This window comes from Pleurodeles waltl, chromosome 11, assembly GCF_031143425.1.
Source record: "Pleurodeles waltl isolate 20211129_DDA chromosome 11, aPleWal1.hap1.20221129, whole genome shotgun sequence".
NCBI lineage: Eukaryota > Metazoa > Chordata > Amphibia > Caudata > Salamandridae > Pleurodeles > Pleurodeles waltl.
In genome coordinates, this window is record NC_090450.1 from 269,233,431 (window position 1) to 269,249,901 (window position 16,471).

At 43.0% G+C, this 16,471-nt stretch overlaps 1 protein-coding gene across 4 annotated transcripts in view; it reads left to right on the forward strand.

Annotated features, from left to right (window-relative positions):
• Positions 1-768: 768 nt before the first annotated feature.
• Positions 769-16,471, forward strand: part of PPP2R3A (protein phosphatase 2 regulatory subunit B''alpha) — a 1,031,009-nt gene continuing 1,015,306 nt past the window's right edge. For all 4 annotated transcript variants that reach the window (XM_069213531.1, XM_069213530.1, XM_069213529.1 and 1 more), the window contains exon 1: positions 769-915. The gene's annotated coding sequence lies outside the window, so the exon portion shown is untranslated. The remainder of the gene's footprint in view (positions 916-16,471) is intronic.

Consider the following 16,471-nt stretch of genomic DNA (forward strand, 5'->3'; position numbering starts at 1 on the left):
CCTTGGAGTTTCCAAACCATTAATACATTTGATACATGATGACTCTGTTTCAATTGTTGTCAATGAGGGAAATTCATTTTCCTGATTATATTTTTAAATCTGCCACTTTCCTCTTCTAAAATGTTGGCATGTATGCAGTGATGCCGTTGACTACCCAGAGTCAGTAAATGGTAGAAATGCCCCGTCTTTGCTATATGGATGTCACACCTGGTCAGACCCAGAAACAAAGAGTCATTCATCACAAAATGACTGTGACAAGGTCAACCATGAGAAAATAGTTACAGTGCATACACTTCTATATTTCAAAGGGAGATTAACAGCGCTTCTAAGAAGCAAACAGTTACGTTACACGAAGTAACAAGTATTTACAGGCATCTTGAGGTCAATTGATTTGTCCAGAATCACACGATGTTGAACAGGCGCTGGGACACGGTCCTGGCTTTCTAATACCAGTCTGTAGCTCTGGCCGTGAGGTCACAACCTCTACTTTAACGACAGGCTGGAGCAGCCTATTCAGACCTGCCTGATCACCACCCGATCCCAACTAACTCTACTCAGTTGCACTTGAGAGTCCAGCCATACTCAATTCGCTCCAAATCGGGCGGCACCCACCGACTGTAAGAGGGTGGAGCGGACAAAGACAAGTGCGAACTACAGCCAATCAACACTTCGGAATTCTGTATAGTGCACTTGGACTGGCTAGGATGCCACCAATGCTCCAATCGCAGGTTACCTAACACATTAGTAGCACCGCCCACTTCCAGATGACTCGCAGAACATGTTCTGTTGTGGGACTGATTGTTATGCGAGCTGTCTCATCGGAGATAGAGTGGAGCATACTGGCACAGGAGCACGACTTGGCATAGAGGCATATGGAACAGCCTGGCGCAGGAGGGAGCAGAACGGATGCCACAGGTGAGGGCAGGGAAGCTGGCACAGGAGAGTGCATAGCAAGATGGAACAAGAGAGGTTAGGGCAGCCTAACACACGAGAGACGATGGCACATGATAGTGGATCACGAATCGTGGCAGACGGGCAGCAGTAAATGTCACGAAGGGAGAGCCCAGCATCCAATTTAGCAGATCAAAACAGGCTCGCGGAGCAGGTTAGTCTTCCACAGGAGGAAAGGGCAGGCTTGCTGAGGAAATCAGAGTAGAATGGCAGGGAGGGCAGGGCAGCCTGGCACGTAAGAGCAGAGTAGCTTTTGAATTGCAGGGGTGCCTCTAGTGCAGAGGTAAACACCGGAGTGATCTCCAAGCTCCTGGTGTTGATCGTGGATCATGTTGTTGTGCATAGACGGACTGCCACGTTTTCCTGTGTTTGATATCGTTCATCGAACCCTGGTGTCCTGTTAACTTCAGGGACGCACAGTGAGCCCGCAGTGATTATGGTTCCAATTAGTTTGAACAGCTGGTTTACTCTGTATAAGTTTGGTCTATTCGAAATATGTCAGTGCTGGATATTTTGGAATGTTACCTTCCTTAAATACAGCTATAGTGTATTCTAGCCGCGAGTGTTATGCATACGTACTTCACTTAAGCTTTGGCCAGCTCGTGTTTCGGTTGGGTGTTTGTTACTGTTTCAGACTAAAGGCATGTAGTTTACTTGTGCTGTGTGGTCATTTTGTAGCAGACCTGCTCTCTATCAGTTTTAATAACTCTATGTTTTACTATTGAGCATGTTGTCATTTCACCACTATCGTTACATTTTTGTGTATCCCTTTGTTGGTAGCATTAGCCGAGTGGTGTTTTTAACAATGACCATTCAGTACTGCCCTTTACCTGTGGCCATAGTATGTATGTTTCATTTGTGATAGCTGCAACCATGCTGTGTTTTAGCAGGGAGCGGCGTGTGCCTATGCTTAAAGTACCTGTAATAAAGCGGCAATAAAGCCAAGGTTAAATTATGGAGCGAGGCAAATTATGCTGTGTATTAAGCCCTTAAAAGTAAATTATGCTACACATTCTATGGCACTATTGTCTAGGCGTCTTTAATATTAACACAAATTGATACAAAACGGACCCCGTTGCTATAAAAATACTTGTTGGTTAAGATTTTTTTTTATCAGTATTCAGCAAAGCCTATTTAAGATATTGATTATCGATGTTTAATAATTTTGTGTTGTATATAAAGTACAGAAGCAACATTTTATTAGCACTATCCTTTTTACATTCCGAATTTAACCGCTTTGTGTAAAATATATATAAAGTTGCATATGCGTACAAGTGCATGCTTACTGTAGTAAATGGTGTGCCTTATTTATTCTCCACAGTTTTAGCCATTAACCTATGATTGCGCCGTATGGCATTTATTCTTCCCTTAAGAAACAGGCATGGAGGGCAGTACATCACGTTTCATATTATTTATGTAAATGACACAGTAGAGGGATGAACGTTAAAAAGAGGCATAGGACGTTTGAGATTCCTCTCAGGTATCTTCATTGAAATAACTGCTGCTTTGAGAACAGTATCCCTGAGGTAAAACTGAATTTGTGTGAACAGTGCAAGACCGAAATACACAAAATGCATGGTAAAGAAGGATTCATTCCTTTAAGTGTTTAAGGTTTTCCCTACTGGTGACAAAACCTGTCTCCCAGGCCATTTTACACTATCTTTGCTGTACGCAGTCGAGCCTTGTAGGGGGGAAAGGGACGGCGCGGTGCGTGCCTGGGGTGGGGAACGACAAAAAAAATATATATTTTTTAAAACATATCTTCCTAGCTGCTCCGGTGTCCTCACTGCAGGCACAGGCTTCCAGCCTGCCCTGTGGCCAATCCTAACACTGATTTCATGCTGCTGACAGCATGAAAGCAGTGTTAGGATTGGACATAACACCCAGCGGGCTCCGAGGCAGAGTGGGAGCCTCTACCTGCTGCCTCCAACCTGGCAGTAAAGTGCCAGGTTAAAGAGAGCACAGTGCACATTTGTGTTTGGCCGACCTGAGATGGCTAGTCAAACGTACATGCGCACTGCACTCCCCGTCCGTCCCTGTCATCGCCATTGGCCCGCCCCTTTTACAATAGGCCGTTGGCCCCGCCATAGCGGAACAGCTGCCTCAGGTTGTACGCACGACTAGAACAATGAAATGCTAAACCTGATCAGTGGTCTTTTACAAAGAGTCAGTTCTGGGGTTGCTCTCTTTATGGTGTATTAAGTACCTTTTTATTTTCTTTGAGTTAGACATACTTTTTTACATCTGTGAATTATGCAGTATTTAGTGGATTATGTTACAAATGTGAAAACATCATATCACTGTGAATAAAATGGGACTTTATCATTCTCTTCCAGTTGCTTTGGACATACAAATTTTTTAAGCACCCAGTTCCAATACAGTGGTTAAAAAACTACATTTAATTGAATGGTAGCATCCCCATAAGAGTGGTCATTATTTCCCGAACCCTGCCTTTTTTTTGTGTTTTTTTTGGGGAGGCGGACCTTCACTTGTGCTGTCAAATTTATCTATGGATTTTAGGGCAAAGCTGCGCTAATGAATAATGACAAAGCTTCTACCACTAACATTAGATAGTTCCAGATCTGACTCTGTCCTGTGTTTTCTTTCTCGATTGTACAACTTTATTAAACTCTGAAACTGGTCCATGTCAGTGGCTGCCGCTAGTTAAAGCGAAAAATAGGGGAAAGGGGGGCCCACATACGCACACACTCAAACTCACTCACCCCCATGCATTCACACATTCAGATACACTCCCATTCACAGCATACACTCAGAAATACACATACATTCATACATACACAAGCACCAAACATTAAAAACAAATATTACCTACTGAAGCATTGGTGGTTGCAGAAGGGTTGGGAATGCTGCCTCCTCTCATTGGCCTACCTTGTTACAGAGTTGGATAGGGTCAGTGAGCGTTGCCGACACCCCGCCCCACTCAGTGACAAGTTGTCACTGATAGACATTTGGCCCTGGGCTTAAAACTAAAGCACCCGGGTCTGAGGCGATCAGTGACGCTTCTCCCTTGACATGAGGGGAGGTCCTCAAGGTGCTTTGCCAGGCTGAGGAGGCCACTTATTCAGCCCAGCAAAATTCAGCTCAGGGAGTTTGGGTGCCTGGGCATTTAGCTCATGTTTAGCGCCTTGCTGCCTGACCTCCACAAGAAAAGTGTATTTTAGGCTGACATTTGCTGAGCCTAACAGACCCCCTTCACATGGGAAAGAAAGGTTGAAGGGATGGCCTCACCGCCCTTAAAGACCAGCAGTTGTTGGTCCTTTTTCCTATGAAGGGGCCCCGCTTCAGGGCAACCTCTGACATGCCTGAGTGGGAGTGAAGGGAGGGTAAATGGAAGAGCATGACCAATGAACCCTTCCAGTGCTTTTTTATCTCACAGCTTGTATATTCTTGTTGCTCTTATCATTAGTGCTTGTGGGCACTTAGTTGCCAAACAGTGGGAAAGGAGTACATTAACATTTGACTTTTTATAGCAACTGAACACAAAATAAATGTTAAATGTCATTACTAGTCTATGGTTAAATGTGTTAATGACTCCTGCAAGTACTCGGGGTCTCAGTTTTTCTCATGTCAGGTTAGTAGCTTCTACAGTCTTGTTTCTTTCGCTGCTCTCGGGTACTTTTAGACTGGCTTTTCCAATTAGAACTACACTATGACGTATACTAAAAAGTAGAGAAATAAACAGGCCTAAAAGAGGTACTGGTGTCTGGAATGGATCATCTAGTGATCTGTGCAGTATATGATTGGAATTCTTTTACATATAACATTTGTAGTTTCTGTTTACCCGTAGTATCCTAGAATGTAAAGATCCTGTGAATTCTATGATTATGCTTATCACATAGCAAAGGAAATGGTATAACATGTTGGAAAGTAGGTGGAATAACCTCCTTTTAAGTAATTTCTTCTTGATTTCTGATGGGCGGCACTAGTATATAGGGTGTGTATTAGTTGGAGTGTATATTTCTTTCGCCACCAGTACCCCTTTTACCAACTAGTGATCTGAAGTGGCTTGTATTTATTATCTAACACCTAAGAAATCACTGACACTTGCCACTTTCTTTTGTTATCATCAGACGCAAGGTAAAAGTACATCTGTTCCAGCACTAGCAATATACTGGCAACTGGACTGCAGCCATTTAGACCCACAACCCAAAATTCATCCAGGTATCCCCCTTAATCACTCTTCCCCAGATTAATATCTCTGCTGAAAAGTATGTTCCCACATCCTGCTGGTAAGAGCATGTGTACAAAACGCCTCTTCTATTGGATTTTTAAAAGATGTAGTTTTGCAACGACGGAAAAAGTTTCGGCAATGCTATCTACATGAAATACCTGTAATTGCTGTATGTGTAGCTGCTCCTCGTTTAAGGGCCCCAGGGTCAGTCAGTGTAGCCTTGAAATCATCCCCTGGCTGTTACCCCCACGGAGCAGTTACCATTCACCGAAGATTAATCATTATGAACTAATTTTCTTTCAATATGGTATAATAGGATTTTTATTACCACCCATCCTTTCGGTAATCTTCAAAGTGTCTACCCCCCTATAAGTGAAGGCATTTCTTGGTCAAGTCGTATTGAGTGTCACTAAATGTATGACACAAAGGCATCTAATAATGGCTTCTTAAAAAATCCTTATGTGGGCAATAGTTATGGCTTCATCCTCCAATTTTCTCATAGGAGCAGATGTCGTTTTGTCTTCATGCTACAGGTACACAAAAAGAGGACAACGTGTTTCAATTATCAAGTGGTTGATAACCACAATTGTGAGTGGAGGGAAAACGATGTAGTGCCATGCTCTCAGTCTTGTTGTTCTCTATCTAATTTGGAATCCAAAATGTTTGGGTACAGTGTGTCTCAAAAATAATCTTATGCCTTGGAAACCATAAAAAAATAATCCAAATAGTCATCCATACTAGGGCCAATCCAAGTTTTATTCAGCTTTCATGTGATGACATTGCATGAATTTAGTCATTACAACGACTCTAGTTGTCAGGGACACTTTAGCAGAGCTTTGGGACTTCCGCAGGGGGGCTACAGTCCCCAGCCACCATTTCAAGCCCAGGAGAAGGGCCAACATGAGCAGAGGGCGCTTTTCAGCGTCTTGTGATCACATGGGGCACTTCACCAGAGCGTTGGGACTGCCACAGTGGGACTGGCGCCCCCTGCCACCATCGCAAGCCAAGGAGGAGAGCCAGCACAAACGGAGAGTGCTTTTTAACGCATTTTGATCTCACGGATGCAGGACGTTTCAGCAGAGTTTTGGGACTGCCACAGAGGGAATACAGCCCCCAGCTACCATTGCAAGCCAGGAAGAGGGGCAGCACAAGCGAAGAGCACCTTCAGCTCATCGCGATCCATTGGGCACCAGACAAAGGTGGGACACGCCCGGGCGCGTGCCCAGGCCAAGACCGGGCCCCTCTTCGTTTTCATCACCGGGATGACACTGGGCCACTCTCCTTGGCTCCTCTTCTTCAGTCCTGCCTCTCTACACTGGTATTTTGTGTGACTGCATGTTTGCTCCCATCACCCCTGTCCGTTTGTGAACCTGAGTTGGGCAGAGTTACTTTCTTTGGGGGATAAAATAGTTCTTTTTTTAAGACCAGGGTAGAGCGGAGGCTCATAGTACAGCATGATTTACCATTAACTTGCACCCCTTAATGCTCTGCCCCGATGGGAAAACAGGAAATAAGTTCTGCTGTACTGCAGGTCCAAGGACATACCACAATTGATAGCTTTCTGCCCAGGGCTCACTCGTGCTCTTTCTCTCTCTTTCTCTCTTCCCCTCTTCCCCTCTTTCTCTCTTCCCCACTTTCTCTCTTTCTCTTTCTCTCTCTCTATCGCTCTCTCTCTCTCTCTCTCTCTCTCTCTCTCACACACTCTCTCTCTTCCTTCCCCTCCCTCCCTCTGAAGTTGATTGATCTCAATCCCCAGTGTCCCGATCTCAGCGCAACGCTCAAAGTAGAGGTCAGGTTCTGTCTGGAGTGACCTCGGTCAGTGGGCGCCCCAACAGAAGGAGAGGTAGAGCCTAATCTTCTTGATCCCAGCTCAAATCTACCAAACGTAGAAAAATAACTCAAAAGCCTAAAGTGGGAGTGTCAAACAGCTTGCTTACTTCAGATCAGTGCACTATGACTTCTAGTATAGTGCCTTCTGGGATATTTTAGGTGAAAGGCTTGTTCACCTCCTCAATGCAAAGCTGCGCCCCATTTAAGGTTGCCTCGCCGCTATTGAGGAATCTTTGAGCATCCATGGTAAGGGCTGTATGATAGGACCCACAAGGCAGTCACTCACTGAAGACTTAACTTCTATTCTAACGGTCCCCAGATCACCGTCGGTGAATCGAATACCAACGGACACGAGCTGAGACCTTCTGATTCTTTCTCTATGTCTGAATTGAAAAATGGGACACTAAGAATTTCACCCTTTTGCCTTTTTTATTATTATTATTTTTAAATAAACATTTGGATCCTGCCAACTTTGACCACACTACTAGAAAAGCCTCATTCCAGCTACTGTAGGAACAAATTCATGTTTCTGTATGGACTAGAGGATAATGATGAAACATCTGGGGCAGGATGGTACCTATGCTCTGGGACCATCTGTTTCCTCGGAGACTGAGAGTTTGTGCCCTTGTAGCGTGAGTAGTCTTCCGTTCCTGAATTATCCTGGTAATCCGAGACTGCTGAGTGGGCAGCACAGAACAGAGACAGTTACTCACCTACCTGGCATTACACGTTGTCTGACGAATGAGGGGACCCATCACTGTTACTCTTAATCTGCCACCTTGGTGATTCATGATTCGGACCAAGGAGTTAAGCCACCTCATCAGCCTGAAGTGAACCTGAAATTATTGTGCTGGAATGTTGCAGGATGAGCGTCCAAGTTATCTATTTAAGATTGGTGTGCCGTTTTTAACAGGTATGACACTGTATTTATTTATTTTTTAATGGGTATACATGCTATAACCACCCTGCCTCCCCGTCGCCTTCTGGTTGGGCAATGGAGGTTAGGCCACCTGGTTTAATGTCACCGTTGTCTGTATTATAGAGAAGTTACACCTGAGTGGGGATAATATGCAGACCTTTGATCTGAGGTGGGGCTCTAACTTTGGCCTGGTCTTAGTACAGTTCTATAATAATGATTTCTCAGTTAGGAACAACCAGAATTTTTGTTGGCTCTTTGAATTTGTGGATAATGTAGCAAACAGGAACTCGTGCTTAGGTGCAGCATTCACTGTTATATTGGCTGGTGATTTTAACACCAAGTTGGGTGCCATTCCTATACTGTTGTCTTTTACATTTTCTCCCTATCTACCAGACTATAGGTTGGAGGCAGATATAAATCCCAGGGGGTCCTTTTTGCTTACTTTCCTGGCAACATATGATCTGGAGAGTGCTGTTTCCAGCTTCATGGCATCTGCAGCCCCAACATACATGGGTAGTGGGTCTGGTTCCATAATTGATTGCATACTTCTAGAAATAAAGATATTCTTTATTCTCTATTCTTCACCGACCATCAGGGCCAACGACTGCGGAAGCACCGCCAACAGGCTGGCGGTGCTTCCTGGGCCATTCTGACCGCGGTGGTAAAGCCGCGGTCAGAAAAGGGGAACCAGCGGTTTCCCGCTGGTTTACCCCTGGCCCAGGGAATCCTCCAAGCAGCGCCGCCATGGGGATTCCGACCCCCTTCCCGCCATCCTGTGCCAGGAACAGGATGGCGGGAACGGGTGTCGTGGGGCCCCTGGGGGCCCCTGCACTGCCCATGCCACTGGCATGGGCAGTGCAGGGGCCCCCTAACAGGGCCCCACAAAGATTTTCAGTGTCTGCTTTGCAGACACTGAAAATCGCGACGGGTGCCACTGCACCCGTCGCACCCCTGCAAATCCGCCGGCTCCATTCGGAGCTGGCTTCCTCTTTGCAGGGGCTTTCCCACTGAGCCGGCGGGCGATCTTTTGGAGATCGCCCGCCGGCCCAGCGGGAAAGTTAGAATGACCGCCGCGGTCATTTGACCGCGGTGCGGTCTTTTGGCGGTCTCCGCCCGGCGGGCGGCGCCCGCCGGGGTCGGAATGACCCCCATAATCTCTTGCCTTCAAAGGTGATGACCTGCCGACCATATATAATTACCATAAACCCATATCACTCTCAATAAATATTCCTGTGAAGAATAACTGGCCGCAAGCAGCCTATCTCCATGAAAGACAGGGTGAGACTAGTTTGGCAATCTGTAAACATGGGAATGATTAAGTGCAAAATTGTTGACTAGTGTGTTGGTCTGATTAACCTTTTTTAAAAGAGGATGTTGAGCCTATTGTAATGCAGAACAGTTTCGCAGAATCAAACTCCTTGCTTACAAAAACGATAAAACCCGCTTTATTTGTATTGGGCAGCAGGCAATTGAGAAAGTGACCCAGTTTGCATATCTTGACATAATGTATGACTGCATTTGCACTTGAAGCCCGTGTGTCAGCTACAGAAAAAATTGCTTTCTGCATGCGGTTGGTTCAATCTTTTCTCTTGCCTCCTCTATAGGAAAAAATCCATACACCCTTCACTTGAACTCTATAAACTCTATATGAGGAAGTGTCTTTCTATTTTATCTTGTGGAGCAGGTGTATGGGGCTATAGGGATGTGGGCAATATCGAATCCAAGGAAAATAGAGGGTGTTACCGTTTATAGGGGGCCCCTTAAACAACATCGAATTTTGCTATCCACCAGAAAATGGGCCTGGAGTATAGCAGAGATCAGATTTTTAACCTTGTTTCCCTGATGCTGTGGTGCTCAGTTTGGTATAATGAGTAAGCTAGTCTGATTTAGGAATTCATTTTGGATTGTCTCTCCTGCTTTAATAGGAACAGGACCCCGGCTTAAATATATTAGGAAGACAATTTATGCCCTAGATTGCCCTTCAAGAAGCCATCAGATTTTCCAAAAAGGATAGAGAGTGGAACAGGGAGTGTTTTCTTTCCCATAGAATGGCCCACAGAGAAGGTGGAGAATTATTGAAGCCCTCAGTTAGGGAATATTGTCTCTTAAAAACCACGTTGGGGGTGGCATCCTATGTGAGTCTGGTCCTAGGCACTTGGGAACGTATGTTGTTATCCTTGTACAGGTTAGTCTCAATTAAATGGCTACTCTGATTTCCACAAGGCCAGTTTGCTTCCTTTGACATGTGTACATGCTCGTGTGATGAGATGTCTCCCCAGACCCTGCTCCATTTTGTTTTCTTCTGTAAAGCTTACCTCCCCCCTTACTAATCCCTCTTTATTGCCTGTACTATGAAAATCCAAATTTAGCAAGTGTAGAGTGGCGTTGTTTTCATTTGCAACAAGTAGAATGTCCTGATACATGTATAGCAGTAGTCTTCTTTCTAAAAGAAAAAAAAGCATGATGTTTTAATATTTGGTCTTTTGGATGTTTAGATGGACTGGTTGATATTCATGTTTTTTACTTTTTTGGATGCTTCGCTCATACTTTTATGCTTGTTATAATCATTTAAAATTCTGTGTGTTTTCTTGTATCTTTTATGATCTGCTTCGTATGCGATCGAATAAAGATGATTGATCGATTGACTCTAGTTGTCATGTCAGTGACTGTTTATCTCAGTCAAATAGTTTCTGTTCCATTGACCAACTAATGTATTGCACATTTATCAGGTCATTAAATCTACCTAGTCATGTTGTCAACAATTCGAAAGCAGCCAGAAAAAAACAGGAAACTCCTTCAAAAATCTTTTCCAGTGTGTCCACTGTGGGCAAACATATACTTTATGAACCTTGCTGATATTTTAAGCCATGATGTGCAGGTCCCAGAAGTTGTCAGTGCAAACATTTAACTCGGGTTGCCATCTTGCCAACGTTGTAGTTATTATCTTTCTGTTTGGGTTAAAAAAAAAAATAGGGCATCCCCATTCATAGAGGTTTCCTCCTACACACTGATTTTGAAATACCCAAGCAGAGGAACCCGGGAACACTTCTTTGGTACTTCTTATCAAAGGATAATAACTGTAGCAGAGCTTCTATTATAATTTTGAGATAAGTGGTATTCTGGGGAATATCGCTAGCAAAATGGTAGGATAGACTCCATGTTCTGCCAGCCCACCATACAATCCTGAATATATCTAGTTCCTGGCACATCACTGATGTCCCAAAAGTGCAGAATAAAATGGCCTTATTCCCACCAATTGAGTGTGGTAGCCCGGTGGAGCTGAAAGACCGTGGTGCGTGCCTTGAACCCTGACTGACTTGTAGACAGAGACAGGAAATGATGGCCACAAGGACTGACGACAGCTGACTGTGGCATGGTGGGGTGGCTGTGATTTGTGCTGTGTTTGGAATGATCAGAACAATAAGTCGCTGCCAAGAATGATCTGTGTATGCATACCCACACCCCTTGCATATTCGCGCCTACAAGAACTAGGTATGTGCAGTACGGAGGCATCACATGGCATCATAGTAATGGTGTGGGATCTGAACAGAAGTATGAATAAAGAGCTAGATATATCTGCGACAAGTAAGACCAGCCTTCACCAGGTGGGCCAATCGCTTTAATGGGCGGACTCTTTGGGTCTGATAGATGCATGGTTCCCTGCGATTAGAGAATAATTGTACTTCTCGGCAGCATATTTCACATACTCTCTTTTGGACCTCTTCCTGGTCCCACTGATAGCTATCAATAGTACTAATAACAATAATATCTTTATTCAGTTCTAAATGTAAAGCCATAAAAGAACACAGCAATCATATTTAAAATATATGGTCTCAGCAATATTATATCAGACATACTAAAACACTGCCATTAATTAAAAAATGTGATATCAATAGAATGACAGGTTCAAATTTTTCCCCACCTGAAAAATGGCCATGCAGCATTTGAGATGGTATGCTGAAGGCTTGGTGGCTTACTTACAGCACATTTATGTAGTCGCTAAAGGATGACACCGAAGTGTTCTTTCAGCTTAACATGGGTTCTGTATCCCCATCACGCACACAATGGGATGTGTATAGAGAGGTCAAATGAGGCAAAGTACTGGAGTACCAGTGAATGTGGAAGACATTGACCATCCTAAAACAAAAACTCTTGAAATTTGAAAGAGAATACACCACCACCAAGGAGGCTGCATTGCTCTGCAACATAGAAGTCACCCATCAAGCAATAAGAGAGGTTGAATTAGATGCAGCAAAGGTGTGGATAGCATTGCAAAACCATCTCAATAAGTGGGGTGACAAGGCAGAAACTCTGCTTCACTGACAAGCATCTCCTCAAGGGAAATATTATGTAGTGCCAGAAACATATGCTGACGAGGCAGTCAGGATTGTATATTTGCAATCTATTACTCAGCCTTTTCCAAAATATTACCAAAGGCTTTATGCAACAAGGTCACTGACTGATCAGACGGAGTGAGAGAATAGGATGGCAGATTTGCTGCTCCCCTTCCTTCCACTGGCTGTGTGGAAAGAGTTAAACTTACCCTTTATGCTAGAGGAATTTTCTGAACCTCTAACAGGTTTAATCAGTGATAAGATGCCGTGCCCTATCGAACTCAAGGCAAAGTTGTGGAAAAGACTGTCTTCCCTCACTGGTGGAAGTGGTAGAGGAGTTAGTCTTTACAGGGCAGTAACCTGAGAGCAGCAACTATTGTAATAGTCCCAAAACGTGGTCATCAGATACACAGGTGCAGCTCATCCCCCATCATACATCTTTTATAAATTTTGAAACAAAAATCATTGCCAGGTCCCTGGCCAACTGCCTCACAAATGTTATCACGTTACTGGTCCACATGGACCAAAATATTTTCATGTCTAATAGGGGGTTGAAATGCAACTTGAGGATGAAATATATTTCCATTGAACAAACATACATGCTTTCAGGGTTGACTGCTATTGCCCTTGCCCAACTTGAGAAAGCCTTTGATACTTTAAACTGGCCCTACTTGTTCTTAGTGCTGATGGGCTACAGATTAGGGAACTACTTGATAAAATATCTCAAGCTCCTACACACTAAATTAATGGCACAGGTTTGTAGGAATGGTGTGTTCTCTAAGATTCCTATTGGGAGGGGCACATGCTAGGGGTGCCTCTTTCCCCTTTACTATTTGTCTTATCTATTGCATCATTAGTTGTCTGGGTTTGGAAGGATGTACTGTTGTTGGACTTAGACTTTGGAGAAAGTAAGGCCAACAGCCTTTCACTATACACAGACAACCTTCTACTGTTTATCAGGTACCCCAAGTTGTTGGGCACTCATTTGTTGGAAATACTATATACATTTGGCATAATGTTTAGCCTAGTCACCTTCTAAGAAACAAAAGTAGCATTTCCACTGATTGGCGGTAGCAGTGCACTTAGCTAGCAGTCTTGCCTGCCAATTGTGTCAGGTAATTTCAAATACCTTGAATGCAGATGGCACTAATCCACAATTGGCTTAGGAGCTAAACCTGACCCCATTGCTCCATAAATTCTGCACTGAACTATTGCAGTGGAACCTGCTACTAATCTCATTTGCAGGCATGGTAGTGTTGTTTGAAATGCTCTCACTCCCTCTGATTTTGTGTGTCCCTCAGCCTATCATTAAGCCACCCCGGCACTTATTATGTGAACATGAGAAATGTGCTTGTGTATTCATGTGGGAGTATAAGGTGCCCAGTTGGGCTTCTGACAAATGTGTTTGCTCATGGAACAAGGGAGTCCTTGGGGTGGTGAATGTGCATTTGTATTATTGGCAGAGCAAATTACTGTTCTCAATGACTGGCTAAAAGGGATGACACAGTAATGTGGGTTTATCTACCAGAACTTACCAACTTAGTAGTATTGAACAACTGGTGACTAAAGTGGTGCTACAGTTTTGGAGAAAGGCCAACTGATCACTATGATGACTTAGAGGAGTGGAATGATGAATGAGACACCCCTCTAGCAAGGCATTCTGCTTGCTAGGGTTTCCAGATTGGGGGGGGCAGGGGTTTCCTCAGGTTGAGATATTGACATAGCAGGAGTTGGGGACATCTGAAAGACGAGCTTCATAACATTCTTTTGTGGACTTGAGCTCTAGAAATCCTGATTTTATAAATACTTACAAATATGACACAGTCTAGGGCAGGGGTTCCCAACGTTTTGACTTCTGTGGACCCCCACTTTATCAGTACAGGAAGTCAGGGTCCCCCACTGAAACATTATTCGAATTCGGGGACCCCCCAGTGAGTCATTACTGAAAGCTGGGTACCAAATTTGTGAATATTATTACATTTTCTAAGCAGTCACAGACCCCTGAGGAGGCTTCGCGGACCCCCAGGGGTCCCCGGACCACAGGTTGGGAACCACTGGTCTAGGGGATTATACAAAGGCCAATCGAGAAGTCCTGGAGTACAGCCAATAGGAGAGGAACCTGACCCTGAGACCCCTCAGGAGTTGGGAACAAATATCTCAGGTGTATAGATGCCTGGTAATTGAGACCCAAGACAATCTGGTAAAGCTTAAAAAAAAAAAGAAAAAAAAAAGCCTGGGAGGGGGGTGTAGGACCTATGGAAAAGAAATGTCTTGAGGGTGGCAAATATAGCTGCCTTTGCTCTTGCAATCCTGGTTAAACTTAGTCATCCAATTTTATTACACTCATACTGCACATGTTTACAGCACGCCAAAATGGGGAAGATTGCACCCCCGAATAGTTTCAGATGCAAACAGAGCATTGGTGTTTTTTTTATATTATATGCTTGACAGAGCTTGAAATATGGTGGTGTTCCTCATGTCACAAAAGTCTTCAGAATGTGACAATATATGTTTTAATAGATTTAGAGCAGTAACCATTTAAACGTAGAAAGTTGCTTTGGCACGTTTATGAATGTGCTTTTTTATAATGCATAGTTCTTCTTAGGTGGTATTTGAATTAAATTGAATGTTAAAGGATTAATGTATTAAAATGTAATATAGTCTCTAGACTAACAGATTATATTGAAACAAATTTGAGTTTTTAATAAAGAGTTTAAAATGTGTGTAAAAATGAGAGAAATGCAATTCTCTGCTATATTTAATGAAATGTGTTAACACTGCTTTCTTGCTTAAAATAAATATTTATTACTCATATTATTGAAGTATTATTAATGTTGAACTTATAAGTTGGCATAATGTGTGTTTTATTGAAACATATTACTTGAATGTAATGTGATTTTTGTCTTAGCACAACTGAGACCTGTAGAGTTTGCATTCATAGTTGAGTTAGAAATGCTGATTAATATTTTTTAATGTGAACTTTCTTGTAGGATATGTTCCCATAAGAAGCCAAGAGTTTGGTAATAGACCCCATTGTTTTGGCATAGAGAGAATGTGTCTTATCACCCATGGAAGCGTAACAGTGTGGAACATGGACTGACATTGTATACAGTTGTTTCAAGCTTGCACTGAGTTTCACGGATGGAAGATGTTCTCATGGAAAGCTTGGAGAAGGAAGAGCGTGTTACAATTTGGAATTATGTGATCGATTATTATTATATGATGGCCCTTCAACGTAACATGGACTGATACCTTTGGCGAATCAGAATGCTTAGTGACTTTTGATATTGCAGTGTTCAGTTAGCCTATGGTCAGATGCTTAAAAATGCTGCCCTTATTCCCGTCTCGGATGCTTTTCTGAACAAGGGTCCCTTGAAGAGGAATCTCCCTCTCTGCTTTGCCTTTTTGAAATGTTCCTTTGAGTTTTAGAAATCTTTTTTTGCCCTTTCAGAAGACTCTTGACCAAACTTCTTATATGTTGATGCTATCCCTTTTTATCTCTCTTTTGCCTATTTTAATTAGTAACTTGAAGTCTGATATTATCCTTTTCCAAATTTTATTTTTGCTTTTAGTGCTTTTTGTATTTTGCCCACATGTGTTTCTCCCCACATATGCATTTTCCTAATTTAGTTCTTATAGGGTTTTCCGTTGCCCAGCCTGAATTGATAACTTTGTTAAATTTAAATTGCTTATGATTGCTAAACATCAGCAACATTGGATATCTGTATTTCAGAAATCCCTTTTAATGTTACGTATTGTTTTTCTTGAATGTTTAGTTTTTGTGAATGTTAGTTTGACTAAATTTATTTTTGTCGCGTTGGGCAACCTCTGGTAATAATGTATATCTATGACTTCATATTGAGAATAGCCTATGTGACTTTAATTTTGAGTTTGTGATAAATGTTTTGACCTTATTTTTAATTGGAGTCTCCTTGTATGGCCGAATGGGTCATACTGTTTAAATTTATTTAATGGTGTTTGATTTTTTTTTCAATGGTTCTACCTCATTTTATTACTAGTTCAAAAGGTACGTCGACCTCCGATGAGCATTGATTCCTGCGGAAGATGAAAATGCTCCAGCATACTCTCGCCCAATATAAAGCACACAGTACCTGAAGTCCTACAGATCCCCATTAACATGTCACCAATAATCACTGTATTGAGAGTTATGAATGAGGTGGGATTCCTATATGGTGCATGAATATTAATGTGCTTGGGGTGTTTGGTGACAAAGCAAGACATTGA